This window comes from Haliotis rubra, unplaced genomic scaffold, assembly GCF_003918875.1.
Source record: "Haliotis rubra isolate DU_JTF1 unplaced genomic scaffold, ASM391887v1 Scf147, whole genome shotgun sequence".
In the NCBI taxonomy this organism is placed as follows: domain Eukaryota; kingdom Metazoa; phylum Mollusca; class Gastropoda; order Lepetellida; family Haliotidae; genus Haliotis; species Haliotis rubra.
Window position 1 is genome coordinate 1,378,826 of NW_025765414.1, and position 25,943 is coordinate 1,404,768.

Consider the following 25,943-nt stretch of genomic DNA (forward strand, 5'->3'; position numbering starts at 1 on the left):
TAGCCCTGCCAGGATACACACATCGTATGTTCGAATCCCAGCTTTGCTTGATTAACATCATTTGCCGCCTGTAAATAGTAATCACCTACCCAACATTGGATTTCCCTCGACGTTTACCACTTAATACAAACAACAACAACAAAAACAACAACAAAAACAAAACGAAACAAAACACTTAAAAATCAGAGATTAGAATCGGGTTGAGTTGGACTGACTGACTGACTGAGTTTGGTTTTACGCCGCTTTTAGCAATATTCCACCAACATCACGGCGGGGGACACCAGAAATGGGCTTCACACATTGTACCCATGTGGGGATTCGAACCCGGGTCTTCGGAGTGACGAGCCAACGCTTTAACCACTAGGCTACCCCACCGCCCCGGGTTGAATTGGATATATCCTGTGTTTTAAATCGTATATAGTCAGTCTATGTAGACTACTCCTTAAGGTTGGTCTTGTCGTCTAGCGTGTCATCTTATTTCTCTTGCCGATGTTAGAAGGTATTAGTTAAGAAGAAAGCGTAAAAACACAGCTTTATGCAAATCACGAAAATAAATTCTCAAATGCATTCATATTTAGGTGAAATGCATCTTTTTCAGAAGAGTTAAATTGTCGTATTTTCGTCCATGCCGAAATGAACTAATAACAGTGATCTAGATGTCCAAAAGAAAGGTTGAAATAAAATTCTGCTTTGAGACAAAGATAAACCATTTAAAGTCACCATTTTTCAACTGTTAAAACAAGAAACAACTGTTGTAGAGTGTGTAAAATTGTAAAATAATCATTCCTATGATTTCAGTCTTTTAATAAATTTCTGCTAATTTGCATTAGTGAAAACAAGTGCAACGTGTATTTGATATTGTGAAAAAATGTTTAGGAACATCTAAAATTATCTTTGTAAACATTTTATGCTTGCAAAGTAACATTTTTCCTGTTTCTGTTTACACATGGCAATATCAATCGCCAAAACGCAGTATTTCCATAGGGTATAAAGAGAGACTAGAATGCATGATATGATACACAAGAACGAGAAATAAGCCACGATTAACAGCTGAAGAGAGAGAAGGGGCCATTGAGATGGCGCAGATTGGGTCGACATACAATGCTGTTGCCAACGCCCTCGGATGCCACCGTATCACGGTTACAAGACTTATTCAGGGCTTCGGACAGACCGGGGTCACCGTAGACGGACCAAGAAATGGACGTCCACGCATCACAACGCCAGCTGTAGATAGGTACCTCCGTCATTAAGGTGAGGAGGTGAGGTGAGGTGAAACTTGGTTTTACGTCGTGCTTGAGAATATTTCGCTCATATGACGACGTGCATGCGTGTGTATGTGTATGTGCGGCTGCTTGTACTAGCCCAGACTTAAGCTGGTTTTATAGTGCTAGCTCACTGAGATACCATGCCGCAGTGAAGCATGAATACCCCACTCAGACACATTATACTGACTCCGAGCCGACCAGTCCTTGATGTACACATTAATGCCGAGCGCCAGGCAGAGACCAACAAGTACCATATTTTCACGTCTTTTAGTATGACGCGGACGGGGATCGAACCCGCGACCTTCCGCTCTCCGGGCGGACGCTCTAACCACTATACCACGGAAACGGTCCCGTCATTAAGAAATGAGGGTAACGTTTCTTTTGGCGTTTAGTGTATGTATGTAATGTTGATGAATGATCGAGGATGGATTAGTGGTGACTCTGGAATCCATTTGATCTCGCCTACTTACAGGAAACGTCCATCATAATATAGGTTTTGTAATATCACAAGACAACCAAGAACTAAGGGCTTTAAATGATCCAAAATAGAACTTGCTTCTTCCCTACCGCGTAAACCATTCTTATGATAATACGTACTGTACAGCAAACCTCTCAACGTTATTGACATCAAAAAAAAAATTCTTTATAGATCAATACACGAGATAGGTGTAAGATACTTTCAGAAGCATGACCATGGCTTAACTAAGAATAGAACATATGTATTTATAAACCAGTATTGAATATATGATCCAGTCTTGACGGGTGTCCGTAGTGTTTGACCGCGCCCGTTCATGACTCGTTAAACACTCAGCACATAACACAAACACGAACATACATTAGAGACCACTTTATTCTTATAAAAGAAACGCCAATGGATTGTGAGAGATCGTCAAAACAAGAGACAAAACAACTAACTAACATCTACTACAGATTACAACCAGCCTAAGACATAGCTGCTTGTCCGTTGTCCGTGCACACTAATACTTAAAGCGGACCTGTATTCAAAGCCATAGCTTCGCACGGGTGTAAGGTTTTAGCAATAATTTCAAATTTATTTCACATTTGATTATCTAAACCGACCATTTCCCGATTCGATTGGTACAATCATAAATGAATATTGAGGTAATTCCGTAGCTTTTGATTGGTTAACTAATACATTCATTTTGTGTACTAGTTTCCTTAACCAATGATAATCAACCACTTTGGATTGCGGATTTTTGATTGGCTTATACTAGAATTGTTGGGGCACGTGTTAAATTATTGCGATAAACGACATCACCGATTTCGTGTTGTTTTCTCAAGGAGTTAACTATTATTGATTACAAAGTAATCTATAAAGCTTTTATTGTTGACATATTTCTTTAAAAGAATTTATAAGATTTGGAGTTATGAACGTACAAGCTCGTTTTACGCCATGTGCACGTCGGATGTTTACGTTTATAGCTCTATAAACAAAAAAGAATATATCGGAGTCGATCTTAAATATTAGGGGTTTAAAGGGACATTAAGGTCCGTAAAATTGGCAGTCCAACAAGTCTGATTCAACGTCCACGTTCGACTTAAGATTTCTGCTAAATATACAAATCTGGCAGTTCATAGTAACGCCGTTATCATAGACAATGATTGTGTCCCATTTTGCTTATTACAATGACTAGTTCTAAGCCCTAACTCAATAGCGCACATGGCCCCTTTAAATCGTGTTGTCCGGTTTCTAGAAACTGGATAGATATCTCAATTATATAAGAAACAATGGAAACCCGTTAATCCGGAGCCAAATCCGACATCACCTGTTTTCTCAAATATTTCAAATTTAAAAAGGTCCACTTGTATGTATGGCAACCCACTCAGCAGTATTCGTAGGGTGTCCGGACTAGCGAGGTTTCTGGACTAGCAAGCTATCACTGAAATAACAATACAGGTCTAACTATGTACATTGCTGTGTTGCCTTCAAGCCGAAAGGTTCGTATTACCACAAATGTCACACTGTAATTTCACAAACAACAAAACATATCCACGCTTTTGATGCAGGGGCATCTATTTGTCCTCTTGAGCAGCTATTCAGGTTCTTCAAGAAGAGCGTTCAAAAGATTCCCACTGATTGTGTTCCTCGGCTCCACAGCGCCTTCTGACGGCCAACTCATGTGCCGCAACACCCTCTAGCGACGAATGCACATTCACTGATCTATAATCGTTGTCATCAGCATTACTTTCTCTGAAATAGGCTTCCTGTCACATCCGTCGCCTTCAAAACACTGACTACACACAAGGAGTGATGCGGACCAAAGTCCCATGCTATAATTATCTATGACAACTGCATCGTTCCCACGTTCATGTTCACTGCGTGCAATGTATGTTACAGGAGAAGTAGAACCAATGAAATAGTTACAGTGAACCCTCGTTAATCCGCACAGTGAAACAATCCGGATAAAGAATTCTCAGCTCGGGGTCATGTTATATACGTATATACTCCGAATTATTATTTATGATCCAAACATAATCGCCCAAATTCGGTATTTTGTCGGATCAACGGGGTTTCACTGAATAGTTAAACGATATTCCCGCGTCCCAGGCAACTCTTTGATCTGATTCGGCTGGCTTTAGAGCAGTGTTACATAGTACTTCCGGTCTACCTCCTTCCGCCCAGTCCGAAACGCACTGTTGTTACCCTAAACCCACATATTCTTCCGCTCCTCAAATACTCAAGTATTATTTGAATGGTAATGCGGGTTGTATCACAGTTCAATTCAAGTCGTTTTTGAATCACAGGTTGATTCATCAGCGCACGCATGAGAACCAGTTTCCGTAACCAGCTGCCACTTCCGGAGTTATTGCTTGACTTGCGCATGCGTGTCAAACGCTCAATGTCTTTATGTAACTCCTTGAAAGAAGAGCGGTGAGGGGCGACAATCTCTGACCGTTGCCTCGGTCTGTGAAACATATCTGAAACATAAAGAAAAGACGTCATCACGCCATATTTCGTTTTAAATGACGTTGTAAGCAATTGTTGGAAGCGTAACCTTCCTAATCCTCGATTACCCAGACATATTTGCCGGATTAAATAAAGTATACACTTGGACGTTCAGACTATACGGGGCGGTGGGGTAACCTAGTGGTTAAAGCGTCCGCTCGTCACGCCGAAGACCCGGGTTCGATTCCCCACATGGGCACAATGTGTGAAGCCCATTTCTGGTGTCCCTTGCCGTGATATTGCTGGAATATTGCTAAAAGCGGCGTAAAACTAAACTCAGTCAGTCAGACTTTACACTGCTCATTACAACCTGGTTCTCTGGGTATGCTGCGCTGACGCTTCACTGACCCAGGCAATGACTACACAATGGCGGACTCCGCCCGTAACCGATACGTTCTTTTCCCTAATTATTATGCTGGGCGGTCGAACAATATTTCCATTAAGCCCTCCATACAGCGATGGAAGGTACGTGACCTAATCGGCGATATCTGCGTCATCAAATTTACTAAAGTAAACATGCTGACGATATGTTGCACGATGTCGTGACAATAGCGAGCTGACACGAAACATTAATGTACGTATCGATGTTGAAAATGGTGTGTGGGAGTCACTGTTTACATTTCGCCCATGTTACGGCGACTTTCCCGTCTCGAAACTGCTTAAATAACGTTTCCCTACTCTAAAGGTAACGATGGGTGTTGTTTTGGTGACGTACACCTTACTTGAGTACCGATGGAAATGCTAAAAATCATTTTAACCACTCGTTCTTGGATTTTTCTACAGTAAATAGCGCTTTACCCACTTGTGGATGCCGCCGGTCTTTGCCAGGGTCAGTGAAGCGCAGCGCAGCTTACCTAGGGGACCAGGTTGTGCTCGTTACTGAGTACAGTGAACATGGGCCTCTCACGTTGTTTGACACGTCAAGATACACCTCACCTACTGTGACACACCGACTGATGTGACACATGGAACTGGTATCTTGTACACCTCACCTACTGTGACACACCGACTGATGTGACACATACAACTGGTATCTTGTACACCTCACCTACTGTGACACACCGACTGATGTGACACATACAACTGGTATCTTGTACACCTCACCTACTGTGACACACCGACTGATGTGACACATAGAACTGGTATCTTGTACACCTCACCTACTGTGACACACCGACTGATGTCACACATAGAACTGGTATCTTGTACACCTCACCTACTGTGACACACCGACTGATGTGACACATAGAACTGGTATCTTGTAGAACTCCTCACCTACTATGACACACCGACTGATGTGACACATAGAACTGGTATCTTGTACACCTACACCTCACCTGACACACCGACTGATGACACATAGAACTGGATCTTGACCTACTGTGACACATGACAACATAGAACTGGTATCTTGTACACCTCACCTACTGTGACACACCGACTGATGTGACACATACAACTGGTATCTTGTACACCTCACCTACTGTGACACACCGACTGATGTCACACATAGAACTGGTATCTTGTACACCTCACCTACTGTGACACACCGACTGATGTCACACATAGAACTGGTATCTTGTACACCTCACCTACTGTGACACACCGACTGATGTGACACATAGAACTGGTATCTTGTACACCTCACCTACTGTGACACACCGACTGATGTGACACATAGAACTGGTATCTTGTACACCTCACCTACTGTGACACACCGACTGATGTCACACATAGAACTGGTATCTTGTACACCTCGCCTACTGTGACACACCGACTGATGTGACACATACAACTGGTATCTTGTACACCTCACCCACTGTGACACACCGACTGATGTGACACATAGAACTGGTATCTTGTACACCTCACCTACTGTGACACACCGACTGATGTGACACATAGAACTGGTATCTTGTACACCTCACCTACTGTGACACACCGACTGATGTGACACATACAACTGGTATCTTGTACACCTTCTACTATGACACACCGACTGATGTGACATACACTGGTATCGACTGACTATATGACACACCGACTGATGTGACACATAGAACTGGTATCTTGTACACCTCACCTACAGTGACACACCGACTGATGTGACACATAGAACTGGTATCTTGTACACCTCACCTACTGTGACACACCGACTGATGTGACACATAGAACTGGTATCTTGTACACTCGCCTACTGTGACACACCGACTGATGTGACACATAGAACTGGTATCTTGTACACCTCACCTACTGTGACACACACCGACTGATGTGACACATAGAACTGGTATCTTGTACACCTCACCTACTGTGACACACCGACTGATGTGACACATAGAACTGGTATCTTGTACACCTCACCTACTGTGACACACCGACTGATGTGACACATAGAACTGGTATCTTGTACACCTCACCTACTGTGACACACCGACTGATGTGACACATAGAACTGGTATCTTGTACACCTCACCTACTGTGACACACCGACTGATGTGACACATAGAACTGGTATCTTATCTTACACCTCACCTACTGTGACACACCGACTGATGTGACACATAGAACTGGTATCTTGTACACCTCACCTACTGTGACACACCGACTGATGTGACACATAGAACTGGTATCTTGTACACCTCACCTACTATGACACACCGACTGATGTGACACATACAACTGGTATCTTGTACACCTCACCTACTGTGACACACCGACTGATGTGACACATAGAACTGGTATCTTGTACACCTCACCTACTGTGACACACCGACTGATGTGACACATAGAACTGGTATCTTGTACACCTCACCTACTGTGACACACCGACTGATGTGACACATACAACTGGTATCTTGTACACCTCGCCTACTATGACACACCGACTGATGTGACACATAGAACTGGTATCTTGTACACCTCACCTACTGTGACACACCGACTGATGTGACACATACAACTGGTATCTTGTACACCTCACCTACTGTGACACACCGACTGATGTGACACATAGAACTGGTATCTTGTACACCTCACCTACTGTGACACACCGACTGATGTGACACATAGAACTGGTATCTTGTACACCTCACCTACTGTGACACACCGACTGATGTGACACATAGAACTGGTATCTTGTACACCTCACCTACTGTGACACACCGACTGATGTGACACATAGAACTGGTATCTTGTACACCTCACCTACTGTGACACACCGACTGATGTGACACATAGAACTGGTATCTTGTACACCTCACCTACTGTGACACACCGACTGATGTGACACATAGAACTGGTATCTTGTACACCTCACCTACTGTGACACACCGACTGATGTGACACATAGAACTGGTATCTTGTACACCTCACCTACTGTGACACACCGACTGATGTGACACATACAACTGGTATCTTGTACACACCTCACCTACTGTGACACACCGACTGATGTGACACATACAACTGGTATCTTGTACACCTCACCTACTGTGACACACCGACTGATGTGACACATACAACTGGTATCTTGTACACCTCACCTACTGTGACACCGACTGATGTGACACATAGAACTGGTATCTTGTACACCTCACCTACTGTGACACACCGACTGATGTGACACATAGAACTGGTATCTTGTACACCTCACCTACTGTGACACACCGACTGATGTGACACATAGAACTGGTATCTTGTACACCTCACCTACTGTGACACACCGACTGATGTGACACATAGAACTGGTATCTTGTACACCTCACCTACTGTGACACACCGACTGATGTGACACATAGAACTGGTATCTTGTACACCTCACCTACTGTGACACACCGACTGATGTGACACATAGAACTGGTATCTTGTACACCTCACCTACTGTGACACACCGACTGATGTGACACATAGAACTGGTATCTTGTACACCTCACCTACTGTGACACACCGACTGATGTGACACATAGAACTGGTATCTTGTACACCTCACCTACTGTGACACACCGACTGATGTGACACATAGAACTGGTATCTTGTACACCTCACCTACTGTGACACACCGACTGATGTGACACATAGAACTGGTATCTTGTACACCTCACCTACTGTGACACACCGACTGATGTGACACATAGAACTGGTATCTTGTACACCTCACCTACTGTGACACACCGACTGATGTGACACATAGAACTGGTATCTTGTACACACCTCACCTACTGTGACACACCGACTGATGTGACACATAGAACTGGTATCTTGTACACCTCACCTACTGTGACACACCGACTGATGTGACACATAGAACTGGTATCTTGTACACCTCACCTACTGTGACACACCGACTGATGTGACACATGGAACTGGTATCTTGTACACCTCACCTACTATGACACACCGACTGATGTGACACATAGAACTGGTATCTTGTACACCTCACCTACTGTGACACACCGACTGATGTGACACATAGAACTGGTATCTTGTACACCTCACCTACTGTGACACACCGACTGATGTGACACATAGAACTGGTATCTTGTACACCTCACCTACTGTGACACACCGACTGATGTGACACATAGAACTGGTATCTTGTACACCTCACCTACTATGACACACCGACTGATGTGACACATAGAACTGGTATCTTGTACACCTCACCTACTATGACACACCGACTGATGTGACACATGGAACTGGTATCTTGTACACCTCACCTACTGTGACACACCGACTGATGTCACACATAGAACTGGTATCTTGTACACCTCACCTACAGTGACACACCGACTGATGTGACACATAGAACTGGTATCTTGTACACCTCACCTACTGTGACACACCGACTGATGTGACACATGGAACTGGTATCTTGTACACCTCACCTACTGTGACACACCGACTGATGTGACACATACAACTGGTATCTTGTACACCTCACCTACTGTGACACACCGACTGATGTCACACATAGAACTGGTATCTTGTACACCTCACCTACTGTGACACACCGACTGATGTGACACATAGAACTGGTATCTTGTATACCTCACCTACTGTGACACACCGACTGATGTGACACATAGAACTGGTATCTAATACATGTACGAACTGAAACAAACTCAAAGTGACCACAAATTTTAGTTCGCTATTTCCGAAGTTCGTTATACACATTTCGACTGAAATTTACAGCAAAAATCACAGTTCGCTATATCCGTCAGTTCGGTATAAGCTTGTTTCGTTACATAAGTTGTTTACTGTATATTGAATACCATTAAGCAATTCTTAATATACCCATGCCATTAATGGTTGTCACCCCCTTCAGTTATATTAATAGGCTGGGGGTGACAACCATTATTGGCATGAGTATATATTCCTCCAAGCGCCAGTTTCGTTGTCAGGCGACGCTCAAGTTATAATCACTGGTGCAGGACGTAAGGGGCGACTAACGAGATCAGGTGGTCAGGCTCGCTGACTTGGTTGACACATGTCATCGTATCCCAATTGCGTAGATCGATGCTCATGCCGTTGATCACTGGACTGTCTGGTCCAGACTCGATTATTTACAGACCGCCGCCATATAGCTGAAATATTGCCTTAAACTTAAAAGGCGTAAACTCAACTCACTCACTCACTGGTGCGTAAACAGCATGTACTCACTCGACAGCCATCCCAAACGACCCCTTTAAAAGTGCAGTAAACAGTTACACGTGACCGCAGTTACTGGTCCAAGTAAAGTCGTTTGCATGTGGTGTTTAAGTTACCAAATTCCCCAATTAGCTTCGTGATAAAATAAGCACTTAAGCCGAAATTTCGATTGACATAACCTCGATGTATTGTGTGCGTGCGTTAAGATGCCGGCCACCCACGCGTCATGTGATTAGTCTCATATAATCCATTTAGCTACATGACATTGATGAGTTGTTCATGTTAGCTGGTGATTATTCCACACCTAATCCAACACCAGCAGCGTTTCCATGCGTGAAATGAAGTGGAAATGCTTGGAGGGGCGAGATGATGTTCATTACAGATGATACTCTTTTAGAGTGAGTGAGTTTAGTTTTAGCAATACCACGGCGGAGGACACCAGAAATGGGTTTCACGTATTGCGAGTGAGTGAGTGAGTGAGTTTAGTTTTCAGCAATATTCCAGCAATATCACGGCGGGGGGACACCAGAGTGAGTGAGTGAGTGAGCATGGTTTTAAGCCGCTTTTAGCAATATTCCAGCAATATCACGGCGGGGGACACCAGAAATAGGCTTCCAACACTGTACCCATGTGGGGAATCGAACCCGTGTTTTCGGCGAGACGAGCGGACGCTTTAACCATTAGGCTATCCCACAGCCCCTGAAGGTTTGAAAGGACACACACAGGTACCATTTCAGAAGCCGCCCGACGTTTATGAAGGCTGCTGAGTTGTGGGTTGGCGAACGCCGCTTTGAGCAGTTGTATCTCAGTTCTACGACCGCGTGGGTGGGTGCGTCGGGCTTCGGATGGGAGTGGGAGATTTAAAAGTAAAGCAGGCCCACGAGCACATGTGCGGTGCTGGCTCAGAAATTATTATCGTTTTGGGTCGGATCTGGGATTCTAAGCAACGATCATCACTATTTGGCAACGATGATATAGGTAAGAGTAAGGGACGCTAAATTGAGACATCTAAGGCAAATGCATTAGGGTAAACGTTCCCTTTTATATTACAGCTATGCACGCTGCATGATGTCACTCGGAATGCCACCGAACGTGGCACCTATGTAGTAGATAAAAACCAAGTTGTGCATTATATACTGACAGCCAAAAGAAACGTTACAATAGTTTTCAATCAGTCTAATATATAACCAGAAAGGATAGATGCATGAAGTGAAATGTATTGAAAAAAAAATCAATATCTCAACGAACTCAACACTTAAAATGACAGTCAAACAGCAAAAGACACTGGAACGACAGTTGCCTGAATTGAGTGAGTGAGTTTAGTTTTACGCCGCACTCAGCAATATTCCAGCTATATGGCGGCGGTCTGTAAATAATTGAGTCTGGACCAGACAATCAAGTGATAAACGCCTGAATTGAAGTGACGTAGCAAACACAAGCTTTTGCTGTTATGGCCAATGGGCACACACATCAAGTTCGATGACATGTCACGTTAATAGCGTGTTTGACCACCCAGTGAGTGAGTGAGTGAGTTTGATTTTACGCCGCTTTTAGCAATATTCCAGCAATATCACGGAGGGGGACACCAGAAATGGGCTTAACACATCGTACCCATGTGGGGAATCGAACCCGGGGCTTCGGCGTGACGAGCGAACGCTTTACCCACTAGGCTACCCCACCGCCCCTTGACCACCCAGTACTGCAACACCCTCAAAAACTCTCCTGCGTCTGTGGAACGTGTAGGTCGCGGAAACACGTTGACGTTGTTGGTTGCAAGGAAGTTCTGTTTCAGTTTTGGCTGCAAGGGGTCTTGGGTCGTCATTAAAAAAGACGTTACAAAAATGGTGGGACAATCGGACAAAGAATGTCATCCAAGTATGCTGAGCTGTCAAATTTTCACAACAGCCTCTCCAGCATACGGCACAACTCCCGCTGTGTCCTTCGACGGTAAACACGGTCTTCCATCAGCTCTGAGCAGACAGAACTGGGTGTTATCAATGAAGGCGGCCTTCTGCCAGTCACGTCGCTGCCAACGACACATAGTTACGGTCTGTCTTGATCTCTGACGACGATTGTTCGCTGTCAATAATCTCAGTGAGGTCTGTAAGCGCGAATTAATCCAGTCCTCAGTCGCCGGGCCAATGTCTGTCGACTAACTACGTGGCCAAAGGCATCCTTTGCTGTCAATGTTCAAGAATCGATTGCGCTGATGTAAAGTACGCAAGTACCGGTCTTCAGTGGGCGTAGTTACCCTGGGTCTGTCTGTTAATGGCCTCTATGATGTCTGCCAGGTCTGTCTGTAAGGTTTCATTCGGTTAGTTACAGCAACACGGGAGAAATAAAAAGTTCTAGCACTGTGGGCATGGTTGGTTCCAATCTGTGCAATACCAAGAGCGGTGTTGGAGTGTCAGTCGTGGAATTAGAGTGGTGTTTTGCCATCATTTAAAAACGTTCACATCATCTGTATGCGTTGTTTGCTCATGTTGTTTCGCCTACCCGAGTTTTTTACTTTTTCGCAATTACTTTTAAAAAATGGTGCCATGAACGTGTATCACTTCATAGGCGGATCCAGAGGGATGGTGCAGGGGTGCGCACCCCTCCTATTGTCGTGAAAGTTTTTTAAATGACCATTGAAAATTTGGTGAAAATGATGCCAACCCTCACCCCCACCCACCCCCCTTTTTTTCTCTCTTTCTCAAAAGGTTCCTGTGTCCGCCCCTGCACTTACTACATTGATGTGTTTTACTGTAATTAAGGTCAAATTTAAAAGGAAACAAACTAACTGTATATTTTGCATTATTTATTCGGTTGGTTCCGCTCTTCTTCACATTCGGCAACACGATCACGGAAAGGTACGAGGTTTAACGACTTGCTCGGCGTTTAAGCCACTTGAACGATCGGCGAAATAACACCGCCTCGGGATTATGGGGAGATTCAGGCAAGCGGTAAATGTTATTACCTTCTCAGTCCACAAATAGACAGCATGGCATCCCAGCGTATAATCTGTAATCTATCAAGACAACGAGATTCTGAACCTGCTTGATGAATTCACTGACAACATCCTACTGGCTGTTCAGATTTGCAGGATTTTGTAATCTATTTATGACAGTGACGTGTTAGCGTCTCAAAATATAACTAATCGTTTTATAATGCACTATATACAGCTTGCCCTGATCACATGACTCAAGAGAACTGTCTGCCGCTGTTTAAACGGTAACTAACGGAGCTATTGGTTGTGCTTGGAGGCATGGCGTTTTCACTCGTTTTGTACAAAGACACCGTCATTATTTTAGTGAATGTGAGTGAGTGAGTTTAGTTTTATGCCGCTTTTAGCAATATTCCAGCAATATCACGACGGGGGACAGAAATGAGCTTCACATATTGTATCCATGTTAGGAATCGAACCCGGGTCTTTGGCGTGACGTGCGAACGCTTTAATTACATATTCAAGGCTACCCCACCGCCCCCATTATTTTAGAGCAATAAGGCCAGTGAGTTTAGTTTGATGGCCCCTATTCCAGGCATTTCAAAGAGGGGAACGCCAGAAATGAGCTTGACTTATTTTACACACGTAGATAGGGAATCGAACCCGGATATAAGGTGTGACAAGCTAACCCTTCAGCCTCCATGTAGTGAGGCTGAAAACAGCGAAGATGTCTACATACTCTCTATCTTGATTACGGGCGGTGGGGTTCGATACCCCATGTGTGAAATCCATTCTGGTGTCCGACGTTATATTGCTGGAATATTGCTAAAAGCGGCGTAAAACTGAACTCACTCTAACTTGATTATCCTTACTACGGTCAAGCAGAGTAACGGGATTCGACTGTTACTAAGTGCGGTGGGTAGCCTAGTGATTAGAGCGTTCGCTCGTCACACCGAGGACCCGGGTTCGATTCCCGATATGGGTATAATGTGTGAACCCATTTCTGGTGTCCCCCGTCGGGATATTGCTGGAATATTGCTAAAAGCGGCGTAAAACTGAACTCACTCACTCACTCGACCTTTACTCAAAACATAACTGTCGTCGTTTCGCTTTTCACTGTATTTGATTCCCGACGTACCATTTTTAAAATTGATTGTTTCCAAGGTCAATCACTAACGGAAAACTGAGATGCAGGTCAGTTGGAGTTTGTTCATTGCCAAAACAACAACCGACTTATGCCGACACTAGTTATACAGGGCATTTACGAAGACTATTGACTTGTACTCTTGGTCTTTGTGATACGTTTTCCTATCTACGAAGATGGTGTATATTAGAGGTGACTATTGACGGGGAAACAACTATTGCGACATACTATTGCGATCAACTATTGCAATACTATTGCAATCGTTTTTTCTGCTTGAATTGTCATATTTGAAGTCATTTCCCAAATGAATGTATAGTTTATATCAAATAAAAACAAGTTGAAGTAGTTTCAGCCTCTTTTAATACCTGACAAGAAACGTGAAACCCAGATCAAGAAAACAGTTAAAACATAAATTTATTGTTATTCACAATTTCAAACTCCGAGTCGCATGTCGTGTTTGCCGCCATGTTTGTTCAAGACGTAACAGGGGCAGATAACTCTAAATCAAAGTGAACGAATATGGTACTTCCTGTATTTTGCTCTGCGCGTTTATCAACGGAAGTCAATTACTAAACTGTCGATAGTCACACATACTATCGATGTATCAATAGTTTTTCGTTTCTTCCATCGATTAATTGCTGTCGGAGACTCAACAATTGCAATCCATCGATAATTCGATGCACCGTTACAGCACTAGTGTATATTATATGCCTTTATGGCGAATGATAGAGTTCTTCCAGATACCGGTACAATGAACAAGGAGGACATGGTATTGCATATGATTTTTATCCTATTGCTTGATGGTAAATGTAACATATGAGTGAGTGAGTGAGTGAGTGAGTGAATTTAGTTTTACGCCGCACTCAGCAATATTCCAGCTATATGACGGCGGTCTGTAAATAATCGAGCCTGGACCACACAATCCAGTGATCAACAGCATGAGCATCAATCTGTGCAACTGGGAACCGATGACGTGTGTCAACCAAGTCGCCTCTTACGACATGCATGGGTTACTGAAGGTTCATTCTAACCCGGACCTTCACGGGTTGTTACATATGACACAGACTGAGAAACCTGCAGCTAGGTTTCAGAGTTGGACTATAATTTACTGAACTAATGGATAAAACATATTTCTACAAAATATGACATTATTCTGCCCAGCAACCAACGAGCGCGGTTTTGGTGTGAGTCTGGGATTCGAACCAAAAGCTGCTGGCACGATTAGAGGCAGATCGCTGTGAATTTCAGCACCTTACAACACCGACAAGAAAACTAGTTCACCTTTAGACCGGACGTACATGTCACCCCAAAGCGCATGTCCAAAATGTCCCGTGGCGCGCTTCCGGTGTTGAGCGGCGGTGTGAGTCAGGCCCAGCATCAGTACCAACGCCACCAACGTCTCCCTCAACATACTGCAGGCTGAAACAGATTAACAGATATATTCAGTCGATTGCAACAGATGTAACGTGGACATTCAGCAGACTGTAATTACATTGAACGTATCACATGATGTTACAAGATTTAGGGAGCTGAAACGAAACAATATAACTGGAAGGCAAGAACATATGTAACAAATAAATTCAACGGCTGTAACCGAATAAACGTCTTTATTTAGTAGCTGTATGAGTGAGTGAGTGAGTGAGTGAGTTGGGTTTTGCGCCGCTTTTAGCAATATTCCAGCAATATCACGGAGGGGGACACCAGAAATGGGCTTCACACATTGTACCCATGTAGGGAATCGAACACGGGCCTTCGGCGTGACGAGCGAACGCTTTAACCACTAGGCTACCCCACCGCCCCAGTAGCTGTATGAAGCTGAAATGATTGTAACATATATATTCAGAAGACCATAACAGAAGTAACATACAAATTCAGCTGGCTGTGACAGATGTAACGTACATTCATCAGATGTATCAAGCTGTAATGAATTCAGCAAGTATATTTAGATAATGTCTTTCGGTGGCATTTAGAAGTTGTACATTGATGTCCAAGATATTTTTTATGGATTAAACTTCTTTTTTTAATTTCTCTCACGACGTTTCGAGACCATTCCAGGTCCCTTCATCAGGTTTAATCCATAAAAATATCTTGGATATATTTAGATAGCTGTAACAGATATAACATCTGTAACAGATGTAACATAGAGATTCATCAGGCTGTAACATATTTCACATTAGATTCAGCAGGTTGTAACATATACTACCCATCAAAAGTTTAGACTTAAGCACTCACTATATTTTATGTATATCTATGGTTACATCGAAGATTGATTTCTCCACCAACTTAGGGGAACCATCTGCCAACCCTATGCAGATGAATTGCACGAGGATCATGCATCAACCTTCTGAAAAGCATGTGCAAATATCATGCATGTGAACAGCTGTGTTTTGGGGTAAAGTTTTTTATTTCTCGATACACGTACCTCTAGTGTGCACTGCTGATCTTATGTATCATATACTACCCAACAAAAGTTTAGACTCACTTATAGCATTCACTATATGTTATGTATGTATGTGTGGTTACATCGAAGATGAATTTCTCCACTAACGTAGGGGAACCAACTGCAAACCTTATGCAGATGAATTAATATTGCATGAGGATCATGCATCAAATTACTGAAAGCATGTGCAAACATCATGCATGTGAACAACTGCGTTTTGTTAAGAATTCGCCAATTTTCATTGAGTTTCACAATTTATTGAACTCATGAAAATAATGTTTTCAACGTTACGAATTTGTTTTACAATACATCAGTTCATATGTTAACAATACTTTTAAACAGTATGGAATATTTTGCAAAATCTAGTTTAGAACAGTTGAGTGAAGTAAGCGGCTATATTTACAGTAGTGAGTCTAAACATTTGATGGGTAGTATATATGCAACAACTGCAGCAAACGAGAACTGATGTAACAAATGCAGGATGCAGCATATGTTACAAAGGCTGTTCAGAGACTGAAACAGTCAGCGTCCCGATCCACAAAGTTTTATCTAAGTTCCGGGTTAGAATTGGTCTTCAGCAACCAATGCTGAGGCGACTAACAGGATCGGAAGGTCAGGCTCGCCGACTTGGTTGATACATGTCACCGTATCCCAATTGCGATGCTCATGCTGTCGATCACTGGATTGTCTGGTGCAGACTCGATTTTTTTACAGACCGCCGTCATATAGCTCGAATACTGCTGAGTGCGTCTTTAGATACATACAAACAAAACAAAAATCTAACGGATAAATTCAGAAAGTCGTAACAGATGTGAAAGTAGTTATAGTAAGACGGCTGTGACAGATGTAAAAGTGAGTGAGTGAGTTAAATTTTAAGCCGCTTTTAACAATATTCCAGCAATATCAAGGCGGGGGACACCTGAAATGGGCTTCACACATTGTACCCATGTTGGGAATCGAACCCCGGTCTTCGGCGTGACGAGCGAACGCTTTAACCACTAGGCCACCCCACTGCACCATCAGATTTAACAAACAGTGATCATCATATATAATGCAGCGGGTTGAGGAACACAGATAAATCATAACGGTAATGTTTATGTGTTAAAAAACATTCAAAACATACCAGCGGGTATTAAATGAGCTATTATTTACTGTTGTTATGGTCACAATAATCCAAGTAGATCTAGTTACCTTTCACTATAGTCTGTTTGCAGTGAAAACGTACTGATGAATTTCACTCTAAATAAAAAAGTAAATCGATTAAAGCGAAATTAAGATTGCGAATCCTCATAATTTTACCTTGCCAATTGAACATTCAAATCTCAGAATTTTATTCAACTTAGGATAAAGGTTGTTAACAAACGATCATAGTTTCAAATCGCTAGTATTAGTTTGAATTACAAGGGGGAATGCACATTAAATGAAACCCCACGAACAAGACGGGTTGCTTTCTACGTTAGTCTAAGTTAACGCTCATCACGTACCTTACGTGCATATGTTTCGCTGTTCCAACTACTGCGCTTACCCCCCTTGTAATACAAACCAATAATAGCAATTTGAAACTGTGATCGTTTGTTAAACAACTTTTATCCTAAGTTGAATAAAATTTTGAGATTTAAATGTTCATTTGGCAAGGAAAAATTATGAGGATTCACAATCTTAATTTCACTAAATTTGATTTACTTTTTTGTTTAAAGTGAAATTCATCGGTACGTTTTCACTGCAAACAGATTATAGCTTGAAATGGAAATCTTCATCGCTGCTATTATATCTGATTATTTGGTAGGGGTGGAGACAGGGAAGACTTTGTTTGGTCAGAGGGAACAAATCGGGCACAAACCTATGAGGGCGGTGGGGTAGTGGTTAGAGAGTTGGCTCGTCACGCTCATCTAGGTTCGATTCCCCACATGAGTGCAATGTGCAAAACCCATTTATGGTGTCCCCCGCGGTGAAATTGTTGGAATATTGCCAAAAGCGGCGTAAACCTCTCTCATTCACCTTTGCCATCGTTTTGGTATTAATGAAGTCTCTATCGACCTGTACAAGGGCTCGGTGAACTCAATTCAATTTTTTTAACCATACAGATACAGCTTATCGATTTTAAACAATAATCAATGGGTGTCATCCGAGACACGTCCGATATCACTTCAAGTTTGGAGAATAAAAAACGTACTGTAAGCTTTTTCTCTTAATGTCAGCTCTAAACAGATATTTACCAAGGTTACATAGCTGCTTAACCTTTCGAATACTGAATAAACTAGTGTAAAGATTGGTGTAAAGTGGGCAATTTAAACTCAACATCAAGATTAGTCGAACAAATTATGAACTTTCTTTCTTAATACTTGGATAACTTGTGTGAAAATATTATAGATAAATCTTATACATATAAAGATTGAATAGACTTCCAAAGATAATATTGTAAGTTCACATATCAACATAATTTAAAATCATTCATTTACATGTATACTTTTCAAAAAAAGAAACGCATAGGTGATTTTGAGAATATTGGATTCATGTAGCTGCGGCAAAACATTTCAAATATACTATTTTTTTCCAAAACGTCATCTTTGTGTGATTATAAACAGCTTCAGCTCCAAAACGCGGCAATTTTCACCTTTTCTCTTGTTTTAGAAGCGTTTGATGAAATAGTCGCCAAAACGCCCCTAAGAATAGTAGCAGAGGAAAATGCACGTGCAAGTAAGCGGAAAAGCATGCGGTATATATATCGATCATTATAAAAAGGCAAACGTTGTGTTTAATTTTGTCATTCGTTTTTGCCTTAAAAAGAGGAAATCATTATGCCACTGAGTGCCGCCAATCGAAACATCGCCATAGGCCGCCTTGAAGCCGGGGAGTCGCAGTCTGCAGTTGCCCGACATTTCAACGTTCATCAGAGCAACATATCTCGCCTTTGGGATCGTTTCCTGCAGACAAATTCCGTCCAAGATTGCCCGAGAAGCGGCCGTCAAACCACCAATCCTGGCACCGCTACATCCGGGCTGCTCACTTGCGTCATCGTCTTGCCACAGCCGTGGAGACTGCACAACACATCTCTGGTTTGAGAAGAATTTCCGACCAAACTGTCAGGAATCGATTGCATGACGTGGAAATTCGACCAAGAAGGCCAGTTGTCGCCCCAGTTTTGAGAGACTGCCATTTGCGCATTCGCTTGCGGTGGTGTCGTAGAGTCCGGAACTGGATCCTTACAAACAGAAGGTGAGTCTGGTTCAGTGATGAATCTGGTCTTCTTCTTCACCGGCGAGATGGAACACAACGTGTTTACAGTCGGAGAAATGAACGTTTTGCCCTTAATTGCATTCGACAGGTCGACATATTCGGTGGGGAAAGAGTCATGGTGTGGGGTGCGATATCCAGCACACAAAGATCTGATTTAGTGGTGGTTCAGGGGAAATTGACAGCAAATCGGTACATGCTTCCGATTATGGACCGACAGAGGGAGTTGTTCCAGCATGAAAATGCTACTTCGAATTACAGAACGCGTCACGAATGAAATTACATGAAATAATTGCTCTTAAACAAACTCAATACATTCTTCTAAAAATGGCTTATGCCTTTTTTTGGAAGAGTGTACTTACCAGGTGACTTCGAATAATGATCTACAATTCTCTTATTAATTTAGGGTAAACAACGAAAGTTCAAATCTTGTTTTACCACATTCCACTCTGACCCACAGCTGCCAACAAATGTTTTACCTATTACTTCAAATTATGTACGTTAATGTACTAGTATTTCTTATTAAGTAGACATTCATAGTAGTTATCATTTAATTTTCTACTGATAAAATTGTATATTTCTCCGAGCAAAGTAACAAACGCTATAAAAGCTATATTTTGGCCTGTCTGTTTCAGCTGAAAACCAAAGTGGACATTTGTGAAAATATTGGTGTCTGAAGACGAAGTTATTCTTCTCTGACTTATATTTGAAGAGAAAGGTTTACAAAAGCAAGTAAAAAGGCTGGCATCCATTAATAATTCTGGTTGGTAATGTGTCCGTTTATAAAAAACAAGGACTAACGATGTTGCCACGATTTGTTGCAAAGGCGTGTTGATTTAAAGAAATTAAATATTTTATTAAACATATGAGTGAAATAACTACCACGTTGAATTAAATTCAAGTTCATTCCATATATAGTCCCATCTACCTGATTTCTAACGCTAAAGGGAATTTAATAACTTTCTGTATTTCAAATGCATTAATTTCACAGTGAAGCTTAGTAAATGTTAAGCGATTGTGTCTGAAGGCAGAACGTTTCCGTTAGAGACAAATGGCAATACTTCTAAAATGGTAATAACGTTATACCAAACACTGATACGAGCATTTTGCGTTTGGAAACTTCATATTCCAGTCAATATTCAATACTCAATATGTGCGGTAAAACATTTGGAGTAGAAATGGGCTGGGAGTTTTGGAGACAACTGAGAGTTGTGACAATAACGCCTTTTACGACATAAGGGGTGTGACGTCATAAATCACATGGCTTACGGAGTAGATGTGCTGCACATTGCAGTCTTTATACCACCTGAGAGAGCGAGTGAGTTAGGATCTTGAATCACATTGGCTGTAGTTCAGCCATATAGTGACTAAATTTATAATACATCAAGTAAAACCTGCCCACGAAGGACAGCGAAACACCCAGAATATCACATATATAGATGTAAAACTAGCATATAAATCTAAAACTATTTCACTATTGAAGAGTGGCATATGATAACGCGAAAAGCAATGTTGAAATAGGTTTTTTAAAGACTGTTATGGTTCTTTTCTTTTTTCAGATACATAAACATGATCAATGTAGAGCAAGATTACATGAAGAATATGTAAACGCGATGAATTGAACTGAAGCGCAACGCTATGTTTAAAATATTACATTTAGCGCAGTTAAACCTAAAGGAAAGCATACGTTTATCTTGTAACTCACTCACACGCTCATTCATTGGTACCCTGGGTTATTTTTATGGAACCATATGGAAATATCGGAATGAAATCTATTGTTCAACGAAAGGGTAATTAGGTTATTGAGAGGCATATAGAAGCTGGTATTCAAGTGCAAGACAAAATATTATGGATGTCAACTTCTTCTTTATTGTATACACAACGTTTCTGGGCTATTCCTTGCCCCTTCGTCAGGTAAAACATTCACCTGACGAATGGCAAGGAATAGCCCAGGAACGTTGTGTCACCTGACGAGGGGCAAGGAATAGCCCAGAAACGTGTCACCTGACGAAGGGGCAAGGAATACCCCAGAAACGTTGTGTCTCATGACGAAGAAGCAAGGAATAGCCCAGAAACGTTGTGACTCCTGACAAAGAGGCAAGGAATAGCCCAGAAACGTTGTGTCTCATGACGAAGGGGCAAAGAATACCCCAGAAACGTTGTGTCAACTGACGAAGGGGCAAGGAATAGCCCAGAAACGTGTCACCTGACGAAGAGGTTAGGAATAACCCAGAAACGTTGTGTCACCTGACGAAGGGGCAAGGAATACCCCAGAAACATTGTGTCTCATGACGAAGAAGCAAGGAATAGCCCAGAAACGTTGTGACTCCTGACGAAGAGGCAAGGAATAACCCAGAAACGTTGTGTCACCTGACGAAGGGGCAAGGAATAGCCCAGAAACGTTGTGTCTCACGACGAAGGGGCAAAGAATACCCCAGAAACGTTGTGTCAACTGACGAAGGGGCAAGGAATAGCCCAGAAACGTGTCACCTGACGAAGAGGTTAGGAATAGCCCAGAAACGTTGTGTCACCTGACGAAGGGGCAAGGAATAGCCCAGAAACGTTGTAATTCCTGACGAAGAGGCAAGGAATAGCCCAGAAACGCTGTGTCACCTGACGAAGAGGTTAGGAATAGCCCAGAAACCTTGTGTACAATAAAGAGGCAGTTGACATCCATAATATTTTGTCTTATACTTGAAAGGTTAATTGTCAAACCCAAGAATCATAATGTTACAAAACACAAAACGTCAAAGCCAGAGAACAACCAGTCTAGATTATTCACTGAAACACATTGGGCATAAAAGGCAAGATTGCAGCGAACATTACATGAATGAAATCTTGGACAGTCAGTGATGGCTCCAGGTGGTCACGAAATTGACCAAGTATATTTTAATCGATATCGATCTTATGTCGATCTGACATACTCCAACAGTTCAGGTTCTTGAGAGGCATACAAAAGTGGTATTCACTTCTTGTTTATTCTATACGCAACGTTTATGGGCTATTCCTGGTCCCTTCGTCATTGTATACCGGACGAAGGGGCAAGGAAAATTCCAGAACGTTGTATATAGAATATAGAAAAAGTTGACATCCATAATATTTTGTCTTATACTCCAACAATTCAGTTGGTTAGTCCGCCTAGCCTTGAGACATAAAGCAAAAACACCAAGGTCTCTGTAAATATAAAACTTTAGTTCAAAAGACCACCCAGTCTTGACTATCCCCCAAAATATCCTCTGAGTATCCTCTATTTGGTGCAATGGGCAAAAAGATGTAACAACATCTGAATGGACCACTCAAGCCAACATATCAAGAATAAAACTTGAAAGTACAGAAAAAAGCTTAATGAGAAATTTGCCCAACACCCACTGTTCATGTTACGTTGGGCATTTTGAAGATGAACACAAGCCTGTCATTCATTTCTCAACTTCTCAACGTCAGATGAATGTTGACAGGACAGACATTACGACAAGATGCCTTCTGAGGCAATGTAACATGCCAGGCTCTTGATGGCATACGATGTCAAGGACATCAATCATATTCATTGTTGAAGTTCTTGAGAGGCATATAGAAGTTGGTATTCTAGTATAAGAGAAAACATTATGGATGTCAACTTCTTGTTTATTCTACACACAAAGTTTGTGGGCCTTACCTTGCCCCTTCGTCAGGTAAATGACAAAGGGGCAAGGGAAGGCTCAGAAACGTTGTGTATAGAATAAGGGGGAAGTTGACATCCATAACATTTTGTCACATACATATTCACTGTGGTAACATGTTTCTGAAATGTACTCTGGACTCCAAGGTCGCTCATATAAAACTAACTCTTAAACCGTTTTGAAAATATAAAATGTCAACACAAAATCTGGCTAGAGAAAATAGTGAAAATTAAATCAATAAATCTCTGAAGTGACGGCACCAGGTGCATGCAATATACACGTTGGTTGTCTAACGCCACACACCAATACGCCTCTAAAAGAGAGAGAGAGAGCGAGAGAGAGAGAGAGAGAGAGAGAGAGAGAGAGAGAGAGAGAGAGAGAGAGAGAGAGAGAGAGAGAGAGAGAGAGAGAGAGAGAGAGAGAGAGAGAATCAACTGAGAGCGAACCAGACCATCCAGTGATGCCCTTTTTACTGATGATGTTTAAACAGTAATCGAATTATTAATTTTGAAAGGGCACTTCTAAATGAAAGCACAATTACCGAACCTCAATTTTGACACCGACACAATCAAATATTAAATAAATACTGGATATTAAATCAATTGCAGAATGATGCATTTGTGAATATCAACGACATTCTACTTTTTGAAATATTTCTACATTTTGTAACAGGATAATAAGCAAGCATTCTACTAACGAGCTGGAAGATTCTAGGCTGTTATTTGTTTAGAGAGTTCGCAATTTCATTTCGTTTATCGATGAAAACTGTAATCCAGAGTAAGTAAACATGCCATGCATAAATTCAATTGCAGAAAATTAGACTGCTCTAAAACCTACCCCTGATACTGTTCGTGTATTTTGCACTGAATGTGCGCCGCTGTTAAATTGGACGAACCCAGGGTATTTCTTCGCTTTGGCTCTCAGAACAGGAATTAATCACGAAGAAGTTATTCCAAACACCGCTGCCTTTTTATTGGAGCGAATCCGCCCACTACATTTCAGATGTGATCGACTAAGAGGCTCTGGGCCGTTGGTGTGCGGAGCTAAGTCACCAAGGCCATACGAGCCTGGATTTGACACGTGTGGTACGAGTTGTAATGTACATTGATTTTAGATCAATTGTTATGCAACACCACCGAGTCAGTCCCCCTGCTTTCTGTGTGAAATCAAGAATTGTGCATCTTGTTTAACAAGAAAGCTTAACATCAATTTGAATCTCTGACAACAAGGGGAGAGAAAGGGTGGGTCGTGGGTGGGTGGGTCGTAGGTGGGTGGGTGTCGTCATTTGAGTTATTACGATGGTTATTGTTAGTAAGAATGGTTAGACAGGCAGGGATAGAAAGATGGATAGACAGATAGAGCACGAGTGTATAGAGAGACTAACAGACAGACAGAAAGATAGATAGACAGATAGAGCACGAGTGTATAGAGAGACTAACAGACAGACAGAAAGATAGATAGACAGATAGAGCACGAGTGTATAGAGAGACTAACAGACAGACAGAAAGATAGATAGACAGATAGAGCACGAGTGTATAGAGAGACTAACAGACAGACAGAAAGATAGATAGACAGATAGAGCACGAGTGTATAGAGAGACTAACAGACAGACAGAAAGAGATAGACAGATAGAGCATAGTGTATGGAGAGATAGATAGACAGAAAGATAGATAGACAGATAGAGCTAACGAGTGTATAGAGAGACTAACAGACAGACAGAAAGATAGATAGATAGATAGAGCACGAGTGTATGGAGAGACTAACAGACAGACAGAAAGATAGATAGACAGATAGAGCACGAGTGTATAGAGAGACTAACAGACAGACAGATAGATAGATAGATAGAGCACGAGTGTATAGAGAGACTAACAGACAGATAGAAAGATGGATAGACAGATAGAGCACGAGTGTATAGAGAGACTAACAGACAGACAGAAAGAAGATAGATAGAGCACAGATAGAGCACGAGTGTATAGATAGAGCACTAAGAGACTAACAGACAGACAGAAAGATAGATAGACAGATAGAGCACGAGTATAGAGAGACTAACAGACAGAAAGATGGATAGACAGATAGAGCACGAGTGTATAGAGAGACTAACAGACAGACAGAAAGATAGATAGACAGATAGAGCACGAGTGTATAGAGAGACTAACAGACAGACAGAAAGATAGATAGACAGATAGATAGAGAGCACAGAGTGTATAGGAGAGACTAACAGACAGACAGAAAGATAGATAGACAGATAGAGATAGACGAGTATGTATACAGAAAGATGGATAGACAGATAGAGACTAACAGACAGACAGAAAGATAGATAAGATAGAGCACGAGTGTATAGAGAGACTAACAGACAGGAAAGAAAGATAGATAGATAGAGCACGAGTGTATAGAGAGACTAACAGACAGACAGAAAGATAGATAGACAGATAGAGCACGAGTGTATAGAGAGACTAACAGACAGACAGAAAGATAGATAGACAGATAGAGCACGAGTGTATAGAGACTAACAGACAGACAGAAAGATAGATAGATAAAGCACAAGTGGATAGATAGAGCACGTGTGGATAGATAGAACACGTGTGGATAGAGAGAGCACGTGTGGATAGATAGACAGACAGATAGATAGATGTTAACATGACACACAAATACAATGCA

The 25,943-nt window shown here is 42.0% G+C and overlaps 1 long non-coding RNA gene across 1 annotated transcript; it reads right to left on the reverse strand.

Annotated features, from left to right (window-relative positions):
* Positions 1 to 2,097: 2,097 nt before the first annotated feature.
* Positions 2,098 to 24,277, reverse strand: LOC124269714. The gene is made up of 3 exons (XR_006896587.1): positions 24,123 to 24,277; positions 15,237 to 15,374; positions 2,098 to 4,205 (listed from the first exon to the last, which is right to left on the reverse strand). It is a non-coding gene; the product is annotated as an uncharacterized LOC124269714 (long non-coding RNA).
* Between the last annotated feature and the right edge of the window lie 1,666 nt (positions 24,278 to 25,943).